Below are 27996 nucleotides of genomic sequence, written 5' to 3'. Positions count from 1 at the left end.
GTAGCAGGGTCAGCTTATGCCCCCTAGAGAGTCCTTTCCTGCAGGGCTCCTTCCTTGCGTACACAGAAGTTTCTTGCTGAAAGAAAATGTAGGGCTTTTTTTTTGTCTGTTTGTTTTTATGCTGCTGTGTAGGCAACTCCATGTTTTTTAGCTCAATTCTGTACAATAGCAGTAAGTTTTCTGTACCTGCACCTATTGCCTATTAAGGCAATAAGAAGCTCTCCTTGAATGAAGGGAAGGCAGATTTCAGATCTGCCTGCAGATCAGAGAGAAAGGAGAATGGAAGAAGCGGTGTTCGAGTGAATGAAGGAACTTTCAAGCTGACTCAGTGATACATGTACAGTATATGCTGTAAAGATTAGTCACCACTTACTGTAAATCTTTCTTTATGGTGCTTGGTGGGCATGTGCCTCTATCAAGCTGCAGTGAGTGAGCTTTGTAGACTGGGAATGCAGGTAAGCGTTATTTCCACAGTATTTTCCCATTGAACAACAACAACAAAACCCAATGAAACCTGAAGACTTGTAAATTACTGAGCTAAAGGCAAAAGAAATCTTGTAGTTATCTCATGGTGCTGCTATCTTAATCTGTGAAACTAGTAGGAAAGTGAATAAATTATGCAACAACTTTTTTTCTATTATTTAGAAGCCTGTGCTTACATGTTATTAATGCTGTTCTGCCCTGTCCTGTACAGATTGGTTTGATTTTTGGTTGGGTTTTTTTTTCATTAGGTAGGTTTCAAGCTGCATTTGTGTAAAACACCAATTTACATGATGGTAACAGAATAACAATTACAGGGAAGGATATTCATCTGTTGAAAACACTTATTTTCGTTTGCCAGGCAGAAACTTCAGGAAAATTACCCTCCAGGTTGAATTTTCTCATAAATGTTCTCAAGTTCTAAAATTATTTACTGGCATAATAGGTATGCATAGCACTTAAAGCAAAGTTTGTATTAAGGAGTTACTTTTGGGGGGAAAAGTGGGGGGTTTTCATTAATAAAAAAAAGTATTTTTTAAAAACGGTAACATTATTCTGCAGCCTTTTTTGAATTACCCAAATTCAGTAATTTGGGGGTTTTTTTGTACTTTCAGACTTTCTTTCAGTGGTTTCTTCCCTGTTTGGCTGAAGTTTATTTTTTTGTTAGTTTAGCTGGGCATCTTTTATAATTCTTAGATGCCCTTTCTCTCTGATCTTCACCTGTTTTGCTTGGCTTGTTTAATCAGTCCTTAGAGAATTGTTAATTTCAGCCCTAATCATACCAAAAATCCTTTAGAGTTGTTACAGCAAGTTTTTTTCTTTTTATAGTTTGTTTAAAATTACTTCCTCCAAAAAAAAAAAAAAAACAACCCAAACATCGTGTTGAAGAGTGAGAACCAGACTCTGCTGGCACTGCTGGGTGGGATGGTGCTGAGGCTGCGTGCCTGTACAAGTGGTTTGGCTCGCTGCTCTCCAGCGATCTGATCCTGTCATAGGCTTTGAGTCCTCTGAAGAGCAAGGAATGAATGCTGAAAGTGTTATTAAGTTTTTGGGTTATCTCACACTGTTTATTTGAAATGGAGGCCAAGCAATTTACATATCTCTGTATCTTGGATCTGAAAAAAAGATGCGTGGTTTTTTTTTTTTTTTTCACTAGCCTTTGTGTGGAAATGACATCGCAGCTTATGTCAGCTATGCTAAATTCAGAGGTTTTTCTCCTCCCTGTTGGGTTATTAACTGAGTATTAGCTCTGTGCTGTGAGTCTTCCCTTGCTGACTGTGGCACATCGACAACTTCATCATAAATGCTCTGAACTTTGTACGATGAAGAGAAATAAAGACCTGGCCTACAGCCTTTTGAAATCGGTGGGAACGTAACTTATTTCATTGCTGTGCGTGGAACTGGACTGGGTGACCCCCTAACACCATGTTGTTCCCGGGATCGCTGGTGCAGCATAAGCAAGCAAGGGGATGGTGTGTTGCCTTTTGGCAGATCTGGTGACCAGGTCTGGAGTTTGCTGTGGCATGTCGTTGCACAGGTATGTCCCCTCAGCCCTGCAGGTTAAAACCTCCTGCCCTTCTGAGATTGAGTAGATTTTTTGAACTAAAGCTCTTAGGCTGTGCCTGAATGTCCCATAAAAAGCTGAGCTCCATGGCAGGGAATAGAGTGCGCCTCATCTCTACCAGAAACACCAAGGTTTTGGGGGCTGCCCTTCTGGGGTTGATGCTAGGGCTGTAACTGTGGCAAAGTGTGAAATAGAGGCATTGGGGGTTTCCTGTGAGAGCCTGAGGAGCTGGGAGGAGGGAAACAGAAATCACATTAAAGTTGACATTTCGAAAAGTTGATTGCTGCTTTTTTTAATCATAAAGCAATTTTTAAAGTAAGTCACTTCCCAGAGGAAAAATAAATACATTAAGAAGAGAAAAGGGGGAAATGTGATGTTGAATTTATGCATTTGAATGTAGCAGACTTGGTACTGTGATGGTGGTATACCAAATGTGCACAGAGACAAAGCAAAAGGATAACAGTTGTCCTGACTCTCCTGTTGCTAAATTTCCAGCCATAATGTCCTATATGCAGAATTTTTTTTTTTTTTATCTTTACTATTTTGGGAGGTCTGAGGCAGTGAGAAAGGGACTGATCCCAACTACTTTAAAAAAAATACAGTGAAACAAACCCACCTATCGCCAAAAGGGATGTGGAGAGATTTCCCTTCTCCTCCTGCCTCTCATCAGCGATGCTCTGCCCTGGGAGGAAGGCGAGGAGGCCTCTGGGTGCCTTTAATGGGAAGGCTCGCAGGAACAGCTTTGGACTGGGCTCTTAGCATGCAAAAGCTATGGATATCCATTCACACACTTTGTATTTTTTTTTTTTTAATGTCTCTTCTGGCCCAGCTCTTCTTCTGTAGCAGTTGAGAAGGGGATGGAGGGGGAAGAGCTGAGGGATGCCCTGGGAGGGCACATGTCGGTATTACCCCATGTGCATGTGTTTGAGTGGTAGGTGCTCACACATGCTGTGGAGGTGGCCCATTGGAAAACTCTGGTGAAATTACTTGTCCCTTTTAGAGCCTGCAAGGAGCACTTCATCGCTGTAGTTATTTGTGTAGCCATATGCTATTCTTTTTTCTTACATATGTTCTCTGATAATTGTCAGTAGCAGGTGCCTGCGAGCTGAGGCAGAGCAGTATTTAAAAATCAGATGCTTAATGGGGATAAAGAATTGTGTGAGTTTAGCACCAGCAAAAAGGCCAGGTTGAAACCGTTAGCCTCTGAAGGTCTTGTTCCTCACAGAGCAACAGCACGGTTGGTAGCAGTGCTGGTCCTTCAGCTCCACAGTTCACCTGCAGAGGTGTGACCTTCAAGAACAAGTCAGGAGGTCTGGTTTGGGTTCTGTATATCTGGTTTGGCTGAATCAAGGAAAAAGCACAGTCCCTTCTGATTTGTGCACCAGCCCACAGGAACTGTATTGGATATGCGTTGCACCCCTGCTTGGTTACTTAGGTGGTATCAGCTGGTTGGAGATGTGACATGAAATCTCTAGTTTGGTGGTCTCCCACTCTTTGAACCCACCTTACCCTGTATGTTTGTCGAGCATCCTGAGCTGTTTGGGTCATATTACTGATTGCCGTTGCGCTGCATGCATGTGTATTAGGTCCCCACTGGTTACTACTGTGACAGTAATTGTTGATCTTGTGTCTCCTTCCATCATCTGAAGAACAACCGCTGAGAGGAAGATGTGGGGAGACTTGTAGTTGTTCTGGACTTGGAACGATGCAGCTGTGTCCACTGAAAATAATTTCGGGGCATTGCATGGCCAGTCCCCCAGTATCCCTGATACTCCTGTCACATCATCTTCACATCCCCACAGATAGCTCTCTGAATTGCCATTCCTTCTGCATATCAGTTGGGGACCTTATAGCTGGGTGTAACAGATTTCTAGGCGACTGACAGTTCAGAAGTTTCTTGTATTTCAAAGTGTCAGGGAAGACATAATGCCCCTAACATTCTTTTTGCGTGTGGTTTTTTTTTTTTTTTTTTTTTTTCTTTTTTCATTTCTGGTAAAGAACTAGTAAAATATAGAGCACATATGGAAATGGCAGACGTTGTTGTCGGGTTTTTGAATTTTTTTTGTTGTCCTTGTTTCTAAAATTAAGCACATGGGAGTTTGCAAGATCCTGCAAAGAATTCAAATTATATTGAGTCATGTGCTCAAGGAATCTTTTTAATCTAGTCACATGTATAGTGAACAGATCCAGATCTAAAAAAGTACATTGCAGTAAGGAGAGACAAACCAAACTGGATAAAGACAAGAGACTGCTAAATATCTATGATTGTACTTACTAAGTTTAGGTTTTGCTGCTGGCATTGTGTTGTGTTTCTTTTTTTTTTTTTTTTTTTCCTCCTTCATGTTCTTCCATGTGTTAGAAAGTAACGTGTGGTATCAGCTGTTCTGCATATCCCTTGCAAAATGTTCCTAACTGAAAACTGGATCACATGACCAAAGTAGGTCCCTCTCTATGTCAGGAAACTAACAGTGTCTTTTTCATGTGGGTGGGTTATGAATCCATTACACTTGCATCCATGCACATGGGTAGTAAGTTTTTATTCTGCCACTGTATGTTTCTGTAGTATGTTTCTGAGCTGGGTTGCAGGAGGAGTAGTGATCTCACAGCTTGACCACAAATGCCCTTGGTGATGGTCACACGGGCAGAGCTGGTTACAGAATTTGGGTCAGCAGGACAGTATCCTCATGAGCTGTCTGGCACAGGACCGGCTAACTGTATTAACTTATGCTAGCTCTTGCTATATATACACCATAAAAAAACTTTCTTGAATGTTTTTACTTCTGCATCTCCAGAACCTAGACCTTGAACTACTACAAAACTTCTTTGAGATAGTTTTGATGGCATGTCCTATACCACTTCAGAGCAAGTGCTACTCAAGTCAGACACTGAAGTTAAGTTTATGCTTTGTAACTGAAAAAGATGTATAGCACGTGATATAACTGTGTATGATATTCTTTTAATTGTTTCTGACAGTAGATTTAATAAAGAGGTCTTGAGATATGTATACACACACACACACACACACTGAGTGCAGATCTGAAAAGCAATGAACATGGGCATATATGCATTATATTACAATTGTTTTCCCTTGGGGGTTTTGTTATTGTTGTCCCTTTCACAAACTGTGAACCTGTAATTTTTCATGTGCTGTTCTTTGGCTCTCTCTGCCAGAGAGGCTCAATCTATCATGTTAAAAAAATCAATAAGAAGTCTAGAGGCTTATTTATAAAGTAGAGCATGGAGAGAGGGTACAAAAATTCCATTAAAATGGCAGTTTAGTGCTAGCTACATCTCTTTGGGACTAAGCTCCAATATTTTAAACTATTAAAATTGTTACAAGAGTGCTTTTAAAGTACCACAAATCACAGTAAAGCTTTCTAGTTGAAACTTGCCTTTATATAGTGCACTGGATTTCAGCTTATGTATGTTTTTGGAGTGTCTGATGCTGCCCTCAAACACCATTTTAGCATCCATTTTTGAGCTTTATTATAGTTAATAATCTTACAGCTTTATGCGCAAGTGAAAATACGTGGATGTAAGAAGTCAGAATTTATTTTCCTTCAGAAGCGTGAGTGTATGTGTGTCTTTGTGCAGATGTAGCTCTGAGCAAATTCATTATTTCTGGGAAGTCTATAGGCTTCTAATGTAATTCATCAGGATTGCCTGGCTTGGCACATGCTACTTCATTAGAGGAACTTATAAATTCAGTGGCTGTGGGTTATTTTATGACATAGCAGTTTTCACCAGTGATGTGATGGTCATCTACTCTGTGTTTTCTATCCACAGAAATAAATGTGTCCCTCTGCTCATAAATGTGATGCTGAAGAGTTTATGGGATAGTATCTGTATTAAATCTCTCAAATATCAGAAGCAGTGTATCTGAAGTGTAAGCTTCACCTCCCCCCACCATCTTTTTAACTTGTTTTAATAGCAGAAGAAGATTGATCTTGAAGCTGCTGAGTTTTGAATACAAATAGCATTGTATGGTTTCACGTTGTATCATCTTTTATCCTGGGATGATGAGCATTGTTTCTAATGGAAATGCCCTTTATTTACTTCCAAAAATGCCCAGAAAAAAAAATGGTGAACTCTTATTTGGGACGAAAGCAGGCTTTTCCATCTCCAGGAGATAGTGCAGACTGTTGGAGAGCATGGCTCTTGGTAGGAGCCTTGGGAGCAGTCTACATAAATGAACATGACAGAAGGCAAAAGAGAAACTCCAACTTGCTAAACATTTGTGTGTGTGGTATAAATATGCGCCTCGTCACACAGTCATATCCATGCATACAACTCAATAACCCAATCCATCATTCCTGTATAATTCATCCATCAATTTTTCCTTTTCTTACTAATCCACAGCCTAGTTCTAGCTTACTTCTTGCTGTTGTTGCTTGCATACATTTTCCTCTTTCTTGGCATCATGAATTTGGAGTAAAGTAATGATCCCAGCAAGCTTAAAAAAAGCAAACTATTAACATGGCTGTTTCACTGTTAATTAACATCTGAAGTTTCAGAGAAAGGGATCTAGCCTGTGTAATTACTGTGTGGTTAAAAATCTGTGGAAAATTCATACTAGTGCTTGGAAAGTGGAGATGCTAAAGGGAGACCCTTAAAGCTTGAAAGCAATGAGTATTTTTCTAAGCAAAGACAACTAAAATCTATTCCGTAAGGTGCTTCTCAGTGTAAAAAGCAAAGACGTTAGTTGCGTTATACAGCTCTAAGCAGAAATGATAGCTTCCCTGCTTTGAAAAAATAAGCAAGTGATGTTAATGAGGATGAAGGAGAAGAGCATCATTCAGGAAAATGGAGTTTCCTGGGAAGCCCTTACAGTGTGGAGTCATGAGCCCACCAGAAACTGGGGTTGCAGGTGGGTTAATTGGCTTTGGTCAAATTGTGATTGCTGCCAGCTGAGGTTGGCTTCCCAGCTCAGCTCTTCTGCCTGGGGCCCCTCCTGGGGCTCCTCCATCATCATCTTCTTCTTCTTCCTCTTCCTGGGCTTGCTCTGGTTGGGAAGGGAGTACACTGGCTCCTTCACCTCTTGGTGTTGGGCAATGCTGCTGTGCTCAGACCCATGCAAAGCACCACAAGGTAGGGAGGGGAGGCCGGTGGGAGGTGTGGGAAGAGGCAAATGAGGCAAGGTAACGTGGGCCAAAGCGTTAGGCTGGCGCCTTTGGAAGGCATTTGTGAGGTCAGGGTGCTGCAGTGGTGTGGAGGCTGCCTGAGATCATTTAGGAAGGGGTGATGCCCTTGCAGAGAAATGAGGGTCTTCTCCTCTCGCCATCCTGTAGCTCTCAGAGCTGTTGTGGAAGTTACTCCCTGACTATGTCTCTGTTGGCAGAACAGCTGTCCACTAAGCTTCTAAGGCCCTGTGATTCAGTCCACTGGTTTCCATTTCTCCCCCTCCTCTTGGTGGTGGGCATGTTCTCAGTCTAGCAGGAGGCCTTTCTGCACAGTTTTCCCTCGTTTTCCCAGGGGGTCTTTTTGTTCTTTTGTCATCTGGTGTGAGTGATGTGGAAGTGTGGGGAAGAGTGGGCTTTGATTAAACATTTCCACTAGGGTAGGGCTGCTGGGCCCTGTGTATGGCATCCTGTGGTGTGCCGCTGCTCTGAGGGCCTGCTAGGAGTGGGTCCTCTCTCGGTGAGAGCCACTTCTTTGCTCAGCTCCTCATCTTTCAGCAGGCAGGGCTGGATCCTGGGTTGCTATCACTCCTCCTTTTCCTTCCATGCCAGCGTCGGTAGCATCTCTGCTCTCGCTGGCGGGACACGTGGTGGAGGATGTGGGGCCTGTTGGCCACAGAGGGACTCGGCAGCCTCCAGGGCTCAAAACCCACCATCTGCAAAGGTATAGTCATGTTGGAAAGCTGGGTGGGTCTGGCAGGGTGCTAGGACAAGCAAAATGGTCTCTGGAGGAAAACATGACGCTTTTCTCCTTGCCTGCAACGTTGATCTGCAGGTAGTGGTAAAAAAAAAAAAAATCTTTGTTGGGCGTTGACCGTTTTTGGTGCTGTCCTTGAGGAGAGCAGACTTGCAAGGTGTGCTGAGCTGCCACGGTGAACAGGGGGCTTGTACTTTGTGCAACAGGTGAAATCTGTTGGATTAGAGCTGAACAGCTCTGGTTTAGCTCTGGATCATACCCAAAATGAAGCTGCTCAGGTTTGTGCAAGGGGTAGCCACCGATTGGTTTAGCCTCTAAAATTTCTTTGGGAAGAGCGCTGCCTTTTGCTGGCTGCCTGCAGGGTGAGTCTGGTCAGACACTTAAATTTCACTGCATATTCTTTTTGCTGGGGGTGGGGCACGGGCTGGCTCCTAGAGAAATAGCCTCTTCCACCTAGTGAGTTTTTCCTATTATGGTGATTTGGGACATGGTGATGTCCCCCTTTCTTTTTGGGGTGGGGGGAGCCTTTTTTATGGGTTTGCCGTAGGGGGGAGTTGGTGTGGTTTAGGCTGTTATGTGTTTTTTTGTGGGTTTTTTTTGTTTGTTTGGTTTTTTATTTTTTTAATGGGTGTGGATGTTCTGATGACCTTCCTGAGCTAAACAGGTACCATGTAGCTGCTGGTGACTGGAAACAACTGTCCTTCTGGAGGTCCCATCCCTTGCAGGTTTGTGGTCTTATATTTCTAAAAACTGCTCTCTGAGACACTTCAAGAAATCACCATTTAACCAAACTGGTGAACCCATGTGGCTTTGAGGAATTTCCCCACCAAATCTGTTGGTCTTGCCCCTTCTCTCTGTTGTGCATGAACGCCAGCATTGGCCCTCTCCTGTACCTGGGGTTGAGGGCACAGTAAGTGAGGAAGGACTCTTGCCTATTCTAATTTTTTTGGGCAGAAGGGAGGAAGTGGTAGATACCAATCTCTCTCTCTCGCACGTCCTTCCACGCACATCTTGCTGGTGGCCACCCAAACTGTCCCCTAGAGATGCTGCTCTACCGTGACTAATTTCCTGGCTTTTATTTTGAAAATGCAGTCATCAAAGTTGCGCAGATCAGCTGGGGCAAGTTTCAGCCTCTTCTGTATATGAAAACCTAGAAAGCATATTTCTGGGAAGAGGTGTTGGAGATGGGTTGGGTTTTTTTGTGTTGTTTTTTTTTGGGGGGGGGGGGGTGATTTGAAGAAAGGGAGGGCAGTGGTGAATGTTGAGGATTTTAATAATTTAATTGGTGTACCTTGATTTCAAAATCACAACTAAGTGCATTAGAAGTAGTAGATGCAAACTCTGCCAGGTACGAAGACTAACCAAGGCTGTAATCATTAAAAATTTGTACTGTTCATTGTAATGCTGTGAAAGTTCTGAGTCTGATTGGCAAGATGATCCACCTATGTAATAAACATTACCATGTCTTTCCTCTGCTGTTTATACAAATATTTTTCTTGGTAGTATTTTGTGGATAGCACTACTTATTGTGACTATGCGTGTTAGACATAACTCTGTTGGTTAAACTTCTTTGAAGAAATATTTTAACTAATAAATGTACAAGCATGTGAATTTAGCCAGTTCTTTATGCATTGTTTTCCCAGCTATAAAAATGTTCCTGTTAAGGGAAATACTAATTTTTCTCATCAAGTAAATACTACTGTAGGGAGAAGGTCTTGTGTTTTCTTGTGTTGTGTAGTTTTTCTTTGGGATGTGTGTGTGTTGTAAAGAAGAATGCTAACTGAATAAAAATCCTTCCTTGAAGTATTAGTGATCAGGTCAGATACTTACATTACTTATATTGTGTGCCAGTTGTTTAAAAACAAACAAATGCTAACGTGCATTTCATGTATCTATACAACTGCAGATGTTGTAAAATACGAAGTACGGGGTAGAACAACAAAAGTAAACTTTAATTGTAGCAGATGCACTGAATTAACTGACATGCCTGGGGAAGTGAATTTAGAAAGACAGGAACTAAGACAGGTCCCTCCTTTATCTGAGCAATTCAGAAGTCAGAAATCAGGTAGAAGTAATTTTAAAGCTAGTACAGTTTCAGTATCTGAAAACTACTTTTACCAGATTTAGCGTTTATTGGTGGAGCTATAAATAAATGCAGAATAATTTTACTGAGCTCCATGGAGTTTCTGCAGATCAGTATCAGCCCAATGGCTCTTGGAGTCTGGCCTTGCTTCCTCTTAGGCTAGAAAAGCCAACCCAGTTCTTAAAAACTGTGGGGAAACTGGCTGGGGATTAATCTTAGACAACTGGGTTCTTGTTTTTTGTTGGTGTTTTTTTTTTTTTTTTTTTTTTTTTTTAGTTAAAAAATCTTTTTCAGACAGTTTGTTTCCTAGGAATGCTGGGAGAAATGGTTAACTAAGGAGTTTCCTGTTACCAGTCTTAATCTGAGCATTTGACTCCAAAAACCCAAAATACAGACACCCCCTGCAGCCTCTCAGAAGCCCGCCCAAGCCCTGTAGACAGCCTCCCCTTTACTGCGGCCACCCCAGCCTGAGCACCCCTGAGGGGAGTCTGGAGCACAGAAAATTTAGTGGTTTGGTGAATGAAGTAAAGGGGAAAGTAGAGTTCCCACTGTTTTAGTGTGGGAACCAAGAGATCATCAGGGTTGGCTATATGTTAGTCTAAAAACAGGGTTAGGAAGTTCCTTGGGTGGTATGAACCCAGCTTTTTTGCAGGGAGCTGCTTTTAGATTGCCTGGCTCTTTAGGAGTTGGTTGATATCATTTAATCTCGGGGAAAAGTGAGTCAGTCAGTTACTTAAAATAACATTTTTGCTAAAGCCTTGCCCCAGTGTAAAGTACTTGAAGTTTAAAAAAAAAACCCAAACCAAACCCCCAAACAAAAAAAGCCCACTATGTTTTTCTCTTTCTTTGTCTTAAAAATTGACTCAAAGATCTGACAGCAAGCTGTGAAATGGTTGTGACACTCACTATCTTGACCTAAGCCTGTATCAAGACTCTACTCCAGGGAGTGCAATCATGTGATAAGCAGACTAGTCAAACAGGTCTTAATGGCTGCAATACTCGATTTAGATGCTTTCAGGGGCCTTCTCCTAGCAGGGTTTTGTAGGATTGGGACCATGAATTAGCTTCTCCATATACTCCTGGTGTGACTGGTGTGACCCTTGGCTGAGCAGGGTAAAGAAAAAAATAGCATGCATGCTCACAGAGACATAGCAAATAAGAGGGCAGTTCACCTTTTATTTCAACTCCTGGCAGTGCAGGTTTTGTTGAACTGCTGTTAAAAGAGAATTGCTGAGTAAAATGGACTTATCCCAACTTCCTCGGATGATCCCAGCACTGAAGTGCTGCAGTGCCAGTCCTGTGTTTCTTGGGTTAAGAAAAGTAAACCGGGACAGCAGGAAGTGAGGATGTAAACTGTGCTTACTTCTCAGAAGCAGCAGGAAAATAATGACATCACTGTTTTTTCAAGCTTTGAGCAGTCTTAAATTTATGTAGCCATTTTCATCATATCTGTTTCATGAAGAAAAATGTATATATTCCGTAGTACTTGATGTGGTTGTATTCTTAACTTTTTGCAATGGTGGCTTATACAGACACAGCAACTGCTTTGAAATGGTGTTTGTTTTATTACAGACCTGATTATTTGGGAGGGAATGAGAATTAAAGATTTTAATAACAACTACTGGCAGTATCTCCCTCCTCCCCCATCCATTTAAATATCTTCCCCTTTCTTTTATTTTTTTTTATGTGAAGTCTGTGCAAGTTATCCACTGAAATAGTAGTATGTGAGACAGTTGTAATTCAGCATTTTCTGTAGTAATCCATTTCAGCAAAGAAAGGGCTGTGAAACTTTTTATTAAAAGTTCAAAAAAAAAAAAAAAAAAGTTCCAAAAGTTCTGGCTCTGGAATCCCACTTCTTTCTTCTGAAATTTTGACTTGTTGGTGTAATTCTTTTTAAGAAGTTCTGCTGCTTTCAGAGAAAAAATGATGCTCAATGAATATCATGGGGTAGGTAATACAGAAGCCTTTGTAGGATGTTCACTGACCTACCTAAGAAACCCAAGAGAGATAATTACAACCGTTCTTAGTCTACATGTAAATGCACTGTGCAAACGTTTTTCCATGCAAAGAATGTGAACCAGTTACATTTTGGAATCTATACCTATATGGAAAATGGACTGTAAAAGAGATGCCTATTTCAGGCGACTTTTGACGAGTTCCAGATTAAAAAAAAAATTACAGCATATTAAATTATTAGGCATCTTTACTAGGGTGTAAGAAAGATTTATGCTGTAATGAAATATTGCTGCAACCCAATTTAGAACTTGACAAATCCGGTTTTGTAGGGCTGAATTATAAGGGATACCTCATTATTTGAGGGGAAAACTTTTTTTAATTGTTATTTTTGGCACACTGGTCTCTTTGGTTGGGCTGTGCTCTCTAGGAGCTGCTTTGGGCAAGATGTCTCAGCTGAGCCTTTTTGAAGGGAGCTGTGCAGGATGAAGTCATAATTAAGTATCACATCCTGGCAAGCCTTTCTTACCACATGTGGTCACTGATTTCAAGTTAAATGCTTGCAGTCCTCATTGCTCCTCTGGGTCAGAAATGTAGGTCTTCTTAAAAGCACAGACTTCTACTTTATTGTGAGATACACAGTATCAGTAAGGAATATCGGATACTTTCTACTGATACTGTATATCAGATATTGCGTATACAGTATCAGTAGCTATACAAAATTTAGCTACACCAAAATTACATGTATACTGCTTGTGTTTTTTTAAAAACAAAGCCTCTATTCCTTCCTTCTGCATACAGACCTCTCAACTGCCTCTCGCTTTTAAACTCAAAGTGTGCCCTTGTGCAATGTATTCAGAGTATGACCTGGCATTATGGCTTGCAGCAGACAATAGGGAACATCACAAAAAACCCATCATTTGCTCAATTTAGGAAGTCTAACCAAAATTTTGGGTAGCAAATACCTTTTTGACCATTTTTTGAGATTGCTTGTGGTATTCTTATGTTACTGTTCACAGGTTCTCAGTTGAGAAACAAAACTGGAAACAAACAAAGTTTGTGCACTTGACTAAACTTAGAGCAAATTTTAGCTGGAAATAGTATTTCTTTATAGGATAATGAATTTCTTGTGTGCAAGGTTTCTGTTTCCCCCGCTGTCCTAGCATGCAAAGTGATTGATCTTAAGCAAATTACATACACTTGTAACTACAACCATATATGCGCACATATGGGAGCATGTGACAAAGCAAAACAAAAATGCAGGGTTTGAGCTCAGCTGGTACATCTTTTGGGGACCTTTTCTCCTTGTTCCTGGGAGAGAGAAGTTTCAACTTCTTCCGATGCTGTCTGTGTGTTAACCTGGCCCTGTGGCTCCACAAGCGCTCTTTCTGATTTGTTGTGCCTACCACATTGGAGGAGTAAGGCATTGCTGGATGGCTTATGTGGTCAGGTATAAGTAACAGATGGAGTGTTTACATTTAGGAGAATCTTATATTGAATACTTAAAATGACTTACTGGTAAGCGCAGCTTTAGAAGTTTAAGAAGAGTCACAGTTTGGTGTGTTGAATGTGCACTATGTTATGTGCTTAGCTTCAACTATAAACCATTTGCTGAGTTTTAGTGACTCTGATGTTTAGTCTTTGCCCCCCCCCCCCCCCCCCCCCCCCGTTTAGACATCAGTAGCCAAATGTTTTGCCTCTGTATGTAGCCTCAAGTTGCACTTTTTTTCTGATGTAGTCATCAGATCACATTATTTATAAAATGAGGACATCCTTTTGGACTTCATGTGTAAACAGTCTTAAATATGTGCTCAGGCAGAGAGATTCTTGTCTGGGCTTCAACTGTGGATAAACAAATATTAATAAATACTAACATTAAATAGTGGGGGTTTTTTCCCTCTCTCAATATTCATTTAAGTTTTCCCTTTAAGGCTCACATTGCTTCTCTAGATTATCCAGAGAAAAACTTTCACCTTGCCCTTGATCAAGTTAGTAGTTGCAGTATGTCTCTGCTACTGTGATTTATCATGAGTTAGGGTAAGCAAGTGAACTCTTTTGGAGTTGTTCCTACTGGGCAGGTATTAGCGTAATCGAAACCATGCCTGCAATTGCTGGTGCATGCGTTTGAGAGTAGGATCTGCCATCTTCAGGCAATATGATGACTCCAGGTCTGTTAATTTTGGAATTAATGGTGAGAGCTGGAAGCCTGCCCACCAGCTCACCAGGGTGCCATTTAAAATTTTGTTGGAGCCAGGTTGGTGTTGGACTTCGCTGCTTATTTGTAAGACATCTCAACAGGCAACAAAGTACTCTTCTTGTAGTAGGGATTTGGGGGTGGTGAAAAGGGTCTCTCAAGATCAGAGGTGACTAGTGTTGCCTCAGGTGCCTGCAGCAGGAAAACACTTTTTGCTCTCTCTCCTGCATCTTTTTGCAGATGATGTGCTGGAAACCTGGGAGGTGGCAATCAGAGTGGCTGCCTTCAGCTGGAAGGGGAGATGGGAAAGCAAGAAGCAGGATGCTGTGAAACAGGGGCTGAGGAAGGTGCATCTTACATAGGTTTTAAAGGTACCAACTGCTGCCAGGGCAACTTCATTTGTGTGTTTGTTTTAGCTTTCTGGCTTTTTTTAACAAAACTTCAAACATCCTCTTAGCCAATGACAGCAAGGTTTGCAAATCAAAACCAAATCTGAGCATAGCACTACACTTGAGTGAGCTGTGCTAATCTAAGACGAGCTTCTGTTTCCTGCTTAGAGCTTCTCCCCCATGCTCTCGTTTGGCGCATGTACAGTACTGTGTGCTGACAGACACCTTTGAGACACAAATCAGTTAAAGAAGTGTGTGTGGTGGCAACTGCTCCAAGCTTGGTATTTCATGTGCTTATTGGGTACCTACTCATGGTTAGGAAGTAGGTGTTTGGAGTCACGTAGGCTAGAGAGGAGTCCTACATTTGTGAATTAACATCCATAACAGAGTGGTCTTGGGTCCTTTTTGTGTGTTCCTATGATCAGACAAAAAATGTAATCTGTTAATAAAAGTAATCCCCATAAGAAGTCATACAGTGCAAGCAGTATGTGAGCAGAATATTTTAGGTAGCTAATATGTTGAACTGATAGAATCCTGTGTAGTCCAGCTCTGCAGTTTGCATAAAAGCAGCCCCTTAAAGAGCCTGTGGTCTCATCTTCCATCGGCAACTCAATGACTGACTTTCGCTTTCCTTACGGTAAGAGAATCGATAGAGAAGAGAATTTGCCATCAGTTCTCTCTCTCTACATTTTTCCAGTTTGGCCTCCACAAATTGTACAGCCTCCCTTTTCTGTGCGTGGGAGAGTACAGACTGCTGCTGGAGGCATCGAGGAGAGATTAACATTCATCTGTTCTCTCCTCACTCTCTTTTCCATCCTGTGGGCATGGGAGACTTATGAATGTGCCACTCCTTGGGGGAGCGTTTCTACTCATTGCCCTGATGAGAAGACCACAGAGACACTGGTAAGATTGTGTGAGTTTCACGTTGGTGATTAAATTGGCACATGAAAAAGCTGAGTGCAGCGGCTCTGTAGAAGAGGTCAGAGAGGAAGATGGAAGGACTGGCATAAGCCTTGGGTCGCTCACTTGCCAAGAGATCTCCTTTTCCAGAGTCCATGCACATTGAGGGCTTAATGCAAAGTCTGCCTCCTCACTTGGGTCTTTCATGAAAAGTGGTATGAGTTTATTTTGCAAGAGCTCTGTTTTGAGCAGAGATACTTACTACTTTGATTCTTACTCTGTGTTTTAATGTTGTGTTTATAGCCAGAAAATCTGATGGGGAATATGGGGAAACAAATGTGTTTTTTAAAAAAAAAAAAAAAAAGTCTTTGCTGGTGTGGAAGCTAAAGCTGATATTGTACACGTGTGTACAATCATAGCAGTGGTTGATAACACTCAAATGCAGGATCAGGAGATTTAGTTTCACTTTGTGGCATTGGCAGGGACAGGAAAGGTCTTGCAAACACATGTTTCTGAATCACCCTGCCACAAGGGGAGCTGACATTGCCCTTTGGTATCCATTTACCCTTCACAGGAGACAGGTACCGAGGTGGGTGCACACCATGAAGGGGTGATGTGTTTGCTCGTGTCTGCTTCCTTCTGTGTGAGCACCAGCCTCAGGCTGCCTGTGCAGAAACAGCAGTTGCCTCGTTGTCATCTTCTGCTGCTACCAAATTAGAGGATCTCTTGCAATTACCAGCCAGGTGTTCTTTCTCCCCACTACCCCCCATCCTAATAGGGAGTGGTTGATAGTTAGCCTTTACTAATTTAGGACTGTGGGAGGTTTGTTATCAATGAACTGCAATCAGAAAGTATCGCTCTTCCTTCAGTTATTAGCTCCTGCAGGAATGAGGGCAGTGGGCGTCTTCCAATCCTTTCCAGCGCTAGCCACTGCCCAGTGGGATGTGATGGGCCAAGTGCCACCACCACGGTGGCCTGGAGGTGATGGAGCTGCTGGTGTGGATGGTGGTTGTGAGAATCGCAGAATCTGGGAAGTCTTATGAGCACGCAAACATCTTGCATGAGACGGTGGAAGACTACAAATGCAGTATTTTTTGAAAGATACGGTGAGGATTTCACCCAGGGTAGTGTGCATATTGCTGACAGTGGCAGGCAATTTCTGTGGAGCTGCTTGTTGAACTTCTGGAAAAGTGTTGGTAACGGGCATCAAGTGTGGTGAGGTTGGTACAAGAGGAACAAAACCTCCCATTCAGATAAAAGCAGGGAAAGGGAAACGCTGCCACATGTGGGACTGGTTCAGGCTAAACTGGTCTGTGCAGTAGTTTCTGCAGCTCTTCAGAAACATACTACGGGGTTGACCTTCCCAGTTCGAACAGGTCTGTGTTCACATTTCAGTCAGGCTTTGGGAAAGCAGGAACAGCACCATTTGTGTCCCACTTCATTTGAAAAAAAAAAAAAAAAAAAAAAATCTTGAATGCCAGCCATCTGCTGATATTGCATCCAAACTCTATCCCTGTATCTGGATGCAGAGGAGGGAGATGGTTTCTGCGGGGAGATGCGCTGTTCAGAGTGCAAGCACTGCCTGCACCTGGGGGTGCTGCTGCTGGATCCAGAAACCACCAGAGGAGCATGTGCAGAATGGCTTGGCATCTCTGTCCACCCACCTTCTGTAGTACCAAAACAGTCCTGCCCAGAGAGGGTGAATCCGAGTCCCATGCTGCTGACACAGACCAGAACGCTTGGTTTATGGATCACTGAGAGGAGGTTTGAGCATTTCTGTGAAGTGGATGTGGAGTGATGGGGTGGTTAGGAGCCACTGTATTGATGGCTGAGGCAAAAAAATAGTAATCTCTTTCTCCTTGTAGCCTGGTCGTTGTTTTGGTAATGGCGTTTTGGAAACAGATTAGTTCTGGTTTTCTACAAGTTGGCTATTAAAATAGGCCCACTATCTTGATGGAAACTAACACAAGTCCTCAGCTGGATGCAGGAAATGAGCAGGCTCATTTTTCTTTAATTCTTTTCATCCCAGATCTCCCCCAGCAAATGCCCAGTGAATTTTGATTTGTTTATGATGGTGCTTTTTCTGAAGTCAGCGTGTCATTTTTCTATGTTGTATTTCTCTCTTCCTCTCTATTATAGAAGTTGAGTGCTGCTTCTGTCCTGATAGCATTGTGTGAATGTGAACCCAAGTAAGGCAGCAGAGAGTTAAAAAAAAAAAAAAAAAAAAAAAAAAAACAAAACAAACCCCCATTAATTAAAATATTTACATTGGAAGCTGCAAAACATTTACTCTGAGTAAAACAAACTTCCCCATTGTTCTTGTATGATTGCTGCAGTTTCTGTGAAAATAGCCAGGAAGAGGTTGTGCTCTGAGGAATTTTACTGGGTTGGCAGGGTAATAGTAGGGTAGGGATACTCAGGTGGGCTCTTGGTCAGTGGCTCTCTCTTGTTCAAATATTTGTCACATGGATAAAAGATCTCCTCTTCATAGAAAAAAACAAAAAGAATCCAAAAAGCCTCCATAGTGGTGGAAATATGTTGCCATATTATTCTGGTAATGCCAAAAAATAAGTGATCATCAGTAGAAGATAAGAAAATGGTATTCACTGGATGAAAGGTTTATTTTTAGCACTTAAAGTGTACACTAATGTACACTTAAAGAAAGCAGAAAAAGAGAAGCATCTCAGAGCAGGCAGTTTGGACCCTGGCTCCCAGGCAGCCCTTCTGGCTGGGGGACACGTGTGCTGCCATCCCTGTTCTGCTGGGAGGGAAATGGCAGTGCAGTGCAGTGAAGGATGTCATCCTTCCGTGGTGCTGAGCACCTGTGGTTCCCACTGGGGTCTGTTGGCATCGCAGCTGCCCAGTGTCCAAGGAAAATGAAGTGAGGGTGCAAATCGTGGATGTCAGACCACTAAAACACAATGTTTTCTTTGCATCTAGTTTTGTACTTTAGGCACAGGGATACTCTTAGTAGCATCACTACAGGAAGAGTAAGCAAATACGAAAACTCTTTGCTTCAAACACTTCTATTCCTGCCATATCTTCCCCCAGATAACTGGATTGAAAAATTAAGGATTGTTTGGTGTTTTTTTAAAAATAGTATTCTCTCATACAGTGTGCCGTTTCACTCCTACACTTTTCTGGCCTTTTCCAGCCTGGCACTGGACTAACAGGCTTCTAGGGCTTGTGGGCAGGACGCTGAAAAGTCTAAAAGGGCGTGTGGAGGGGTTGGTTTGTTTGGTTTTTTAGATCCTTGATCCACATTTCTTACTCTAGGCAGGCTGTTATGCCTTTCAAAGTTGCCAGATGGGAGGTCTCTCTTCTGCCGTAGTGACTTACAGACTGGCTGGATTGCAGGTCATGTATCCTTTTCTTAATCGTGCCACGGAAAAGTGTTTGTTCAAGCCTGAGTCTATCGTGACTGTAAATTTTATTGACAATTCCAAGGTTGCAGTTTTGCTGTTTAGGCACGAGGTACTCTTTCCTCTGATCTAAGGTATGCCAGACTGCGTCATGTTTACCTATATTATAAAAACATCTTTTTTGCAATGAAAGGTTGGTTTGTAAAGGTGTTAGGAAATTAAATGTACTTGCACAGGGTAGGCATCATTTAAACTCGTGCATGAGAGCTTTGTTCCATACGTTTCTTGCATGCTTTACTGTATTTAAGAAAGGCTGCATGCTGACAATTTCTTGGCCTGGAGATAAAAGGTGCTGCATACCCAGGTTTGATACATTGATGGAAAATTGTCTCCACGATGTATAACACCGCTGTGATTATTCCTAGCCATTACCACTGGTCTCATTTTACAACCATTCACATTATATAATTTGATGCTCGTTTAATTTAACGAGAGGATGCTGCAGACTTATTTATGACTCGGCAGGGCAACCTGTACGCTTTGGCCACCTCTGTTATCCTTGCTGAAGGAGGAAGAGCATGTTTCTTACTGAACATGTTACAACATCTTTAATACCTTTGTATCCAGGTTTCCCATATTGCCACAGATGGGAGGGCAACTTGCCTGGGGTATAGATTATACTGGAATGGCAGCAGAAGTTTAACTTTTTTTTTCTTTAACTGCTTATTAGCCTTTTGTTGTGAGATTATCAGGAGGTATTAATGGACTTTTTCTTTTGTTACAGATGGAATTTTATGACTTGCTGGATTCTGAATAGGATGAGGAGATGCGTCTTATAAGGTAAGAGAGAGGGTAAGATACATGTTCCTACACAAAACAGTCTCACCGGTTTGTTGTTTGGGTTGAAGACAACTGTTTCTTTCCCTGACAGAACCCTGAAAATAATTGAGATACTTATTTTTAAGTTACATCTGCCTCTGACCTTCCAAGCAGAGACCATCTCTGTTCTGTACAGCTTCTGTCCCAGTCCTTTCTCCTGTTGAACTGATGTACACAGTCCAGAAGACAAAAATGTATGCCTTTCCAGGCGTGGGGGTTAGCAAGATAGGTCATACTTATCCTACTAATTTAGAGCTTTTTATAAAGTAACAGATGAGCTAGAGTTTTTGGTCAGTTTTGAGATATTGTGCCTGCCGCCGCGCCCCCCCCCCCCCCGCTGCATTTGAAAGGTAAAAAGATTTCTGAGCTGTTTTAACTTACACGCTTTAAAACTTGTTTTTCCTGTTGCAGTATTTTTGAATTCGGACTATTTTTATTAGGACAGAGTGTATATGAATAGAAAACCTCTAGTTTTGAGTTTGAAATGAGTATTTGCTGTCACTGATGTGCTGAAGGAAGCTGTAGGTTTGCTGATTTTTTTATTTTTTTTTAAATAGTGTTCTTAAAAGTCAGTGTTTAGATACTTTTTTCTTTTTTCTTTCGGTTTCTGGTTCAGAGGCTTCCACTGGCGGAGAGGAGTAGATGTCTTTAAAACTCTTAGGTGTTAGAATAACCATATTCAAATAACAAACAGCCAAACACCGTAGTAGTATTACATGGGGATTGTCACTGTCTTTCAGCCTACAATCTACCCTGTGACTATCCAGCTCTATCACTTACATGTTTCATTTTGTCTCCTCTGTCTTCCTGAGCTCTGTGCCATTTACAGGCCTCAAAAATCTCTGTTGTTCTTTTTGGATGTTGGTTGGAAAATGCAGTAGAAACAGCTAGATGCATGATGTCATTGTATGAGGACGAGGACTAAATTACTTCTTCCTTGGATTCAGAGATTTAGCCCTTGTAGACACTCTTGAGGGTTTTGTGGTGTTTCTTTTGTTTGGTTTTTGGTTTTTTTTTCCCCATTTAAGTTTTGTTTGCCAAGTAGCGTTAACCTTTGGAGGATGGCTGCCCAAGCAAGAACTGAAAACTTTGAACGGCTCTTGGCAGTGTGCAGAGTATGCAAGAATCGGACTTGCTTGCTGCTTAGGTTTTTTTTGCAAGTGTTAGGCACTTTGTCCGTTCAAACTACCCTCTTTCATGCCACTGTTGAATTGTGTTATGAATATTTTATTTAATGGCTTACTCTCTACCTGAAGGTGGTCTTGTATGTGTACAGTTGGTAAAATACAGCTCTTCAGGTGAGAGGTCTTGCAGTCTGCAGTGCTATTACACAAAGCACCTTGCATGCATGCCTTGTTTGTTATGTAAACGAGCTTCTTCACTTGCACGTGTTTGAACTGGTCTACATATGCTCCAAGAATGGGCAATTAAAATCGCTTTCAGGACTTCTTAGAGCATGTTCAGCCAGACCTGCGCCAGCACCCCTCTGCACGCAGGCAGTTCAGCTGCCATCGCGCGCCTGCCACTGGCATTGCTGCGGCTGGAGGCTGTGCGGTGCCCACTGTGGCATCACCAACGGTATGTGTATGCTCTCGTCGAAAAGCAGCATGGCCAGGATGGGATAGGTAGAAATGCTTGTGTTCAGACTGGTTTGTTCTAGCAGATTCAGTTGATGAAGTGCATTTGTCCAGTGTCAATGCAACGCTGGGGACTTGTTTGGCATGCACATGGGATAGCACTTTAGTCATACTCACTCAGCTGCTAGTGTTTTCCTAAGATGTTACTCCTCATGCATTATACATATATAGTATCCATATATTGTTTAATTTTAAGTACTGTTCTGCAAAGTGGATATTGGTAAATCTGTGTGCTATAACATGGGCAGCTCTTGTGGCACAGCAGCTGGCTGCTGTTGTACCATCTCTTCCAGGGCAAGCTCGTTCTCCCCTTTCCTCATAAAACAACTGCCGGGGAGGCTCTGGTTCTAGCAAGCTCTGCAGCTTGAGGCCATGACACCTTCTCTTGCCACAGCTTTATTACCAGCCCCCAGCATGTACAAATTGTGAGCTAGATCCCTAGCAATCGCAGGACTGGCTTTAAAATGAGATTCTGGGAGGAAGAAGTAGCACTTTCCACTGGCTCTTGTCTTTCGCCTCTAGAAGAAAATATTCTGGCCTCGTTTTGTGTGATACTTTCTCAGGTTTGAAATTAATCCTGAGCTATGAATGTGTGTATCTCGTTCCCCTTTCTCTGAGAGGGCTTCGTTTATCCCTTCCCCAGCAACCTGAGCTGGAGAAATGCCGCTGTCCCGCTCCAGGTCCTCCTGTATTGCAAGAAGTGGCTGTCCTGGTCATGTTCCTTCTCAAGGCCACAGTAGTCAGGTGACCCTCATTCTTCCAACTATCCTTTACTACTGTGGCATCAGTGTTATTTTATTTATTTTATTTTTTTAACCTTCTGTTCTGTTTCTGCATTCCCTCTCCCCATTTACATTTGGGTTTCCCTCCTTCCAGACAGGCGTCTGGATCCTGCCCCAAACATGCCCTCCGGTCCTGTCTGTGCCTCCTGTCCTTGTTTTGCCTTGGTTGCTTACAGTTTTCATGGATATTTCCTGACCCTGTTTGTTCCCTGCTGTTTTCTTCTTCTGGGGGAGTACTTCTGAAGCACTCACATGTTTCTTGCTGCCATTGCAATTAAAGAGGTTGCTATCTTTTAGTCCCATTTAAACCAATGAGAGATGGTCCAGTCTGTGCAGGGAGTAATCTTGTCTTAATCCTAGCCATGGTGACTTCCTTGTAATGGCTGGCTTTTGGCATCCATCCTATTGATTATGTGATGGGGTCAAATAAAAAAAAATTAATAGCAGCTTTTTTAATATGCCTGAAGCCTAATGATGAAATTATAAGACTTCAAGCTTGCAGTGGTGTTGCCAGACCTCTCCCCCAATATTTTCTTTTTCTTTCCCCATATTTCCCTGTGCCTTTATCTTGCTTCCTTCCAAGGAACCTGGGGCCCTTGTGAACTCCAAGTCAGGTTTCACATGATGTCTGCCCGATAGCTTAATCATAAATATAAAATTGTTCTATAAGGCCTAATCTATTTTCAGAGGTATGTTTATGAGATAAAAATTGCTTCAATTGCTGAAACGGCATTGTGTCATTTTTGGAAGGAAATGACAAGGAAGTAACTGTTATCAGGCCTATTTTCACCCACCGTTAGCTTAGACCTGACGAATTACAGCTCCAAGGTTGCTTGCCTTAACAGTTGCAAGTTAGGTTGCTAATTAATATTGATTATCTGAAAAGGAGTAGGTTGATGTATATTCTATTATTAATAGCTGTTAACGCACTTTATAAGAGCAATCTGTTTTGCAAACGTTTTCTGGTTGTTCTTTTTTAATGAGTCTTGGCAGTGAAAACCCTGGTTTAACACATGCAGAACTACAGCAACTCATTGAAGTATTTGTGGGTTTTTGCATTTTCGGTGTGTTTTTGTTGTTATTTTTTACAGGGAGTAACACTTGATTTGGATGGAGATCAAATAGAGGCAAAGTCCAGGAATGATTTCTGTCTAAACTGGTACCTTGTGGTTTCTTCCTGTGTTAGTGCACATCAGTGCAAAACTCTTGTATCACTGCTAGTTTTAATAACTTCCTTTGACATTGCCTATGAATGTTTTTGTCTCCACAGAAGCCATCTTAGGCAAACTTTCAAAATAAGAAAGCTAATTTCAATTAAACAGTAAGAGGTAATTTGAGTTCCTTTTCTTGTGTTATTTAGCTGGTTTGTAACAATATGTGGAAAGTACCTGGAAAGCACAGGGAGAAAAATGGGAAATATCTCATGCATAAGGAAAAGCCTCTAGATAACGAAGTTGGGGGTGGGTGGGTGGAGAAAATATCTACGTAAATGTAGACATCAAGGTAAATGGTTTTTCCTTTTCTTTTTCTTCCAGAAAATTTGAATATTTGCACGATCTGATGTTGCAAGTTGTAAATGCTTAACACTTCTAAAAGAATAAATTACTTCAGTGCCTGAATGTGTAGATAACTGTCAGCTTCAAAGGATCAAGTGAGTTGGAAGGAATGTCTGGAGAACTCGGTATAGGCAGGTACCAGGCAGAATATAGAAAGCAGGGGAATACATTCAGCTATATAACAGAGGCCTAGACGTAAGTTTATATATAAATTAAGACTAATCATGTTACAAAAAGCAAATTTCTGTGGTTCTGCTTTTAATGTAAAAGTGGCAACACACTTCCCCCTCCCCATCTCTGTCACACTGGGTTTTCCAAGCTGCTTGTTATAAGAATTGTGCTGCTTCTATAAAAATTGAGATGGAAAATTAACCTATTTAATACTTTCAAACTACCCTTACAAAAAAGGCCACCTTTTGCTGTAAAATATCCTTGTTGTGAGCTGGCTGGTTCTGTAAGAAGTAAGTAATTTTTGAGAGAAACTGAAATCAGTACTGTAAAATGCACATTAAAGCTATAGGGCTAAGATGGAAAGAGCCATTTCAGCTTTTGCTTGAGAGTCGAACTGATCTGAAGTTCCCCTTGGAGCACATAAAGCGCAAACAAGGTTGGGTGTAGTTTAGTGTTGCAGTCTCCGGGATGCATGTTGCCTGTCTTTCACCCCACTCCACTCAGTGAGCCAATGCAAGGTCCTAAACCTGGTGAAACTACTAGCTCTGACTTCTCCTTAGGGTTATTCTTCTGACCCAAGTTCCCTGGGGTCCAACGGGCACGCAGACACAGGGGGAGCCTTTAGGGCAGACCCTGGGGGTTGCAGCTGGCCCTTTGGGGTAGGTACCTGCCAGAGCAGGTCTGCAGGGTGACATGGGCATCACTGCTGCTGTTCATCACTGAGCCCACCACCCTGGCTGGACGTACCCTTCGTTCTTTCTTTCTTCCTTCTCTGATGTTGGTGGCGTGACTGGAGCTTGGAGGCATCATGCGGGGAGCAGGTGACCCTCTACATGGCGAGTGTGCAGGGTACCAGTTCTGCGGCTGCGGGGTGGCTGCCAATTTCAGCAGTCAGGAACTTCTAACTGCAGCTCTGCTAATGACTGGTGTTGTGGTTTTGGGCAACTCCCTTGGTCGTCTTTGAGTCAGCTCCCTTGTCAGTAAAAAGGGGATGGTACTCCTTTGTAACTTACTGTTGAAATGATTAATTATTGTGCTTCAGATGTCAAGGTCCTGCCATGTATTGTTACCATTGGTATGGAGAGGCCTCTTGGCTTTTGTTAAGAAATCCTGGCTCCAAGAATGCAACAGGTTGTGGGGACTGTTTGGGTTTTTTTTCTGTTAACTTATGAAACGGATCAGATTGACTCGTGGTACCAAAGTGCTAACCACCACTACAGACCATTTGAATCTTGGCCCCCTCTTCTCCCCTTTTCCTTCCTCTCCACAGCTCCCTTCTTGACTGTCCACTCTTCATATCAAACCTTTCCTAAATGAATTAAAGGCAGTGTACCAAATAGAGTTAAAAGGGAGATTTTAGTTGAGGCTGTAGGTGAAATCCTAGCCGTGAGGCTAAAGGTTTGCTGCTGGTGCAACGAGATAGAGAAATGTCCTGCTTTTTTCTCTGAAACCCATTCTGCATGGAGGCTGTGTAGTTTCCAGGCTCTGGCTTGGTTGCTAATCTAAAACATGCCAGTAACTTGCTGGGGTTTTTTTGTTTGTTTGTTTTTTAAAACCTAAAAATAATGTTGGGCGGAGCCCAGTGAGTGAAAAGTTGCAGAATTAACATATGAGATTAAACTTAAAAGCCCCTAGATGTTAAATTAAAGGAAAATATTAGTTAAGGTACCCAGACAGAGCTCTGAGAACAGCAGAAGCTTGTTCGCTGTTAATCTCCCACAAAAAATGTGCTGTCTTGGTTCATGATTGACACCCCAGCTGCAGGTGGTAACTTCCTGCTCCTGTTGAAAGAGCTGATGTGTTAAGAAGCTGAGGGCTTTCCCTAGTCCACCTGCTTGGGTGGTGGGGTTGTATGGGGCAGGCAGCTGTCAGTGTTCTTGCTGGGTGGGTGCCAGTCTGCAGCCCAAGAAGCAAAGCCAACTGTGACTCTTGTCTACTCTCTGGTTGCCCTCTTGATGCTCAGCCAGTGTGCCTTGAAATTACAGGGGCTACTCATGACTTGCGGACTTCATAAACTCTGAGGAATGGGCTTTAGTTTTAGAAAACAAATTCTGTGAAATACATTCATAGACTTCTGTCCCCACAATGAGCTTCTGGTATCTATTCTTCCTGTCTTACTAGTGCAGATCATGAACTCTCAGTCATTTCTACAGTGAGTCCATAACTTCTGTTGTTACTCTACAGAGATACCCACTCCTGACTATAAATGACAGAAGGAGACGTCCCAGTTGTAAATTACAATAATTTGCCTCTGGAAGAATTTTAGGCAATTCTATTTTGTGCTATAGAGATTCTTAGGTGTTTTGTTCATGATTGTAGTAGAATTAGTATGGCAAACTTTTTTTGTTTTTCTTTATCCATGGAGGGATGTAATATAATGCATTGTCCAGGTATGTTTTTTTAATACAAGTTGCTATGAGTTAAAAAGTGTTGAGAGGAAGATCTGGATATCATAAGCTTTGGTGCTCAGATCTGCCAGGAGTGATTCTACTTGGAAATCTCTTCATGTTCCTCATTTAGACACACACAAATTTGAGTCTCCAGTACCAATTAACAGTAGCTAAGCAGCAGAATGGTGGATCACAGTCTGTCCTGGAGCTCTGGGAAAAGCCTTGAATACCCTGAACTAAGGCTGTGGAGCACTTTGAAGACAAATGAACTTTGATTTTAATATTCAGGGAGCAGCTGGTGCTTCTGAAGAGATATGCTCCAAGAGCCATACCGGTTGGAGTTACCTAAATGCAGAGGTCTGTATTTCTGAATGGATAGCATTGCTGCAAAATGGAGATGTAAATGCCAGAGAAATTGTACAGGGTTTTAGTCAGCTGGGTAAGATAGAAAATGGTTCTTCTGGATACTGCATTTTGAAAGCTTGCTGTTGATGAGCTTCTGAGCATACTACATGTCATCAGTCAACTGTAATTATGTACAGTCAGGCAGAGGAGATTAATTCTGAACTCTTCAAACCTTTTTCCTCTGCCCAGCAGCATCTTTTGGGGGCCTAGTTTTGGCTAATGTATTCTTAACTTCTGACTAAATTTTGGTAGAGACATTTAGCCATTTTGTAAGTCACTGATAACCATTATCCTCTTTGATAAGCCAAATATGCAGACTTTTTAAACTCTCGATATAAGATGTATTTTCTGAATCTTTAGCTGTTCTTGTGGTATTTTCTTTTCTGAAGTGAATAGACCAGAAATGCATGTTGCCCTTGCTGTTATTGTTCTTTAGATAATACTCTCCCTCCCTGCCTTGCCTTATTCAAAATAATGTTCTTATCCATCCAGAGGCTATGTTTCCTTGCTTAGTTGCAGATTTGTGCAGGAAGTTTAGCATCTAGATTGTGTCTGCAGTGACCCCCAGTCTTTTTTACAGGATTGTTGCCTTTCCAATGCAATTCCCCAAGGGTAACTGTCGTGGTTCTTTTTTTAGTCCTAGGAGTTTGTAACTTTTGTGTTATTGCTTTATTAAAACCAGCTGTTGTTCAGATAAACTATACCTAGCAAAAAATATACTTTACCAGAAAGTAACCTGATTTGAGTTTTGCTTACTGTTGCTCCAGGTTTCATGTTCTGTGCAGATGACAAGAAGTGATTTCATATTTTCTTTCAGATCCCTGGTAATGGCAATGGACAGCATCTCATCAGGCCCCCAAAATACTAAAGAAAAAATATGAGAGGAAGTCGGGTACATGGTGTCATTAGAGATGACACTTAAAGGATTTTGAATCCCTGAATTGAACTTCTTGTACTTTGCAGTTTGGGTCTGTGTGAACATAATTACAGCTTTGAATTCTTTCTTTTAAATATTGCATGTATGTGGGGGAGTAGTTGTTTTGGTTTTGCTAACTAGCATTTTTCTAGAGAATTGTACTCATACCACTTGTGTTCTTTTTTGAAGGTAAAATTTAATGTTGATACTTTTTTTTGGTCTAGTTCTTATATGAGATTAAGTACCAGACAGTTGCACATTTACCATCAACTAATAGTCAAAAGGTACAGTCTTGCAGAGACTTGGCTAAAACTAAATGAATCGCTCTCAATTTCCTGCGGGTGGTTTTTTTGTGTGTGCACTGCTTACCAATAAGGAATAGAGCAACTTACCTCTTCTGAGATAGCTATGTTGCTAACTTCTATACTGTTGAAGTAATTTTGTTAAACAGGAGGAACAAA

At 41.9% G+C, this 27996-nt stretch overlaps 1 protein-coding gene across 7 annotated transcripts in view; it reads left to right on the top strand.

Moving 5' to 3' along the window:
* TRERF1 (transcriptional regulating factor 1) overlaps positions 1 to 27996 on the top strand; it is a 104888-nt gene that overhangs the window by 10387 nt on the left and 66505 nt on the right. For all 7 annotated transcript variants that reach the window (XM_041128192.1, XM_041128191.1, XM_041128193.1 and 4 more), the window contains one exon: positions 19584 to 19639. The gene's annotated coding sequence lies outside the window, so the exon portion shown is untranslated. The remainder of the gene's footprint in view (positions 1 to 19583; positions 19640 to 27996) is intronic.

The sequence above is a fragment of the Aquila chrysaetos genome, chromosome 13, assembly GCF_900496995.4.
Source record: "Aquila chrysaetos chrysaetos chromosome 13, bAquChr1.4, whole genome shotgun sequence".
Lineage (NCBI taxonomy): Eukaryota > Metazoa > Chordata > Aves > Accipitriformes > Accipitridae > Aquila > Aquila chrysaetos.
Note: the sequence above shows the minus strand (reverse complement) of the source record. Positions and strands in the feature narration are given on the sequence as shown.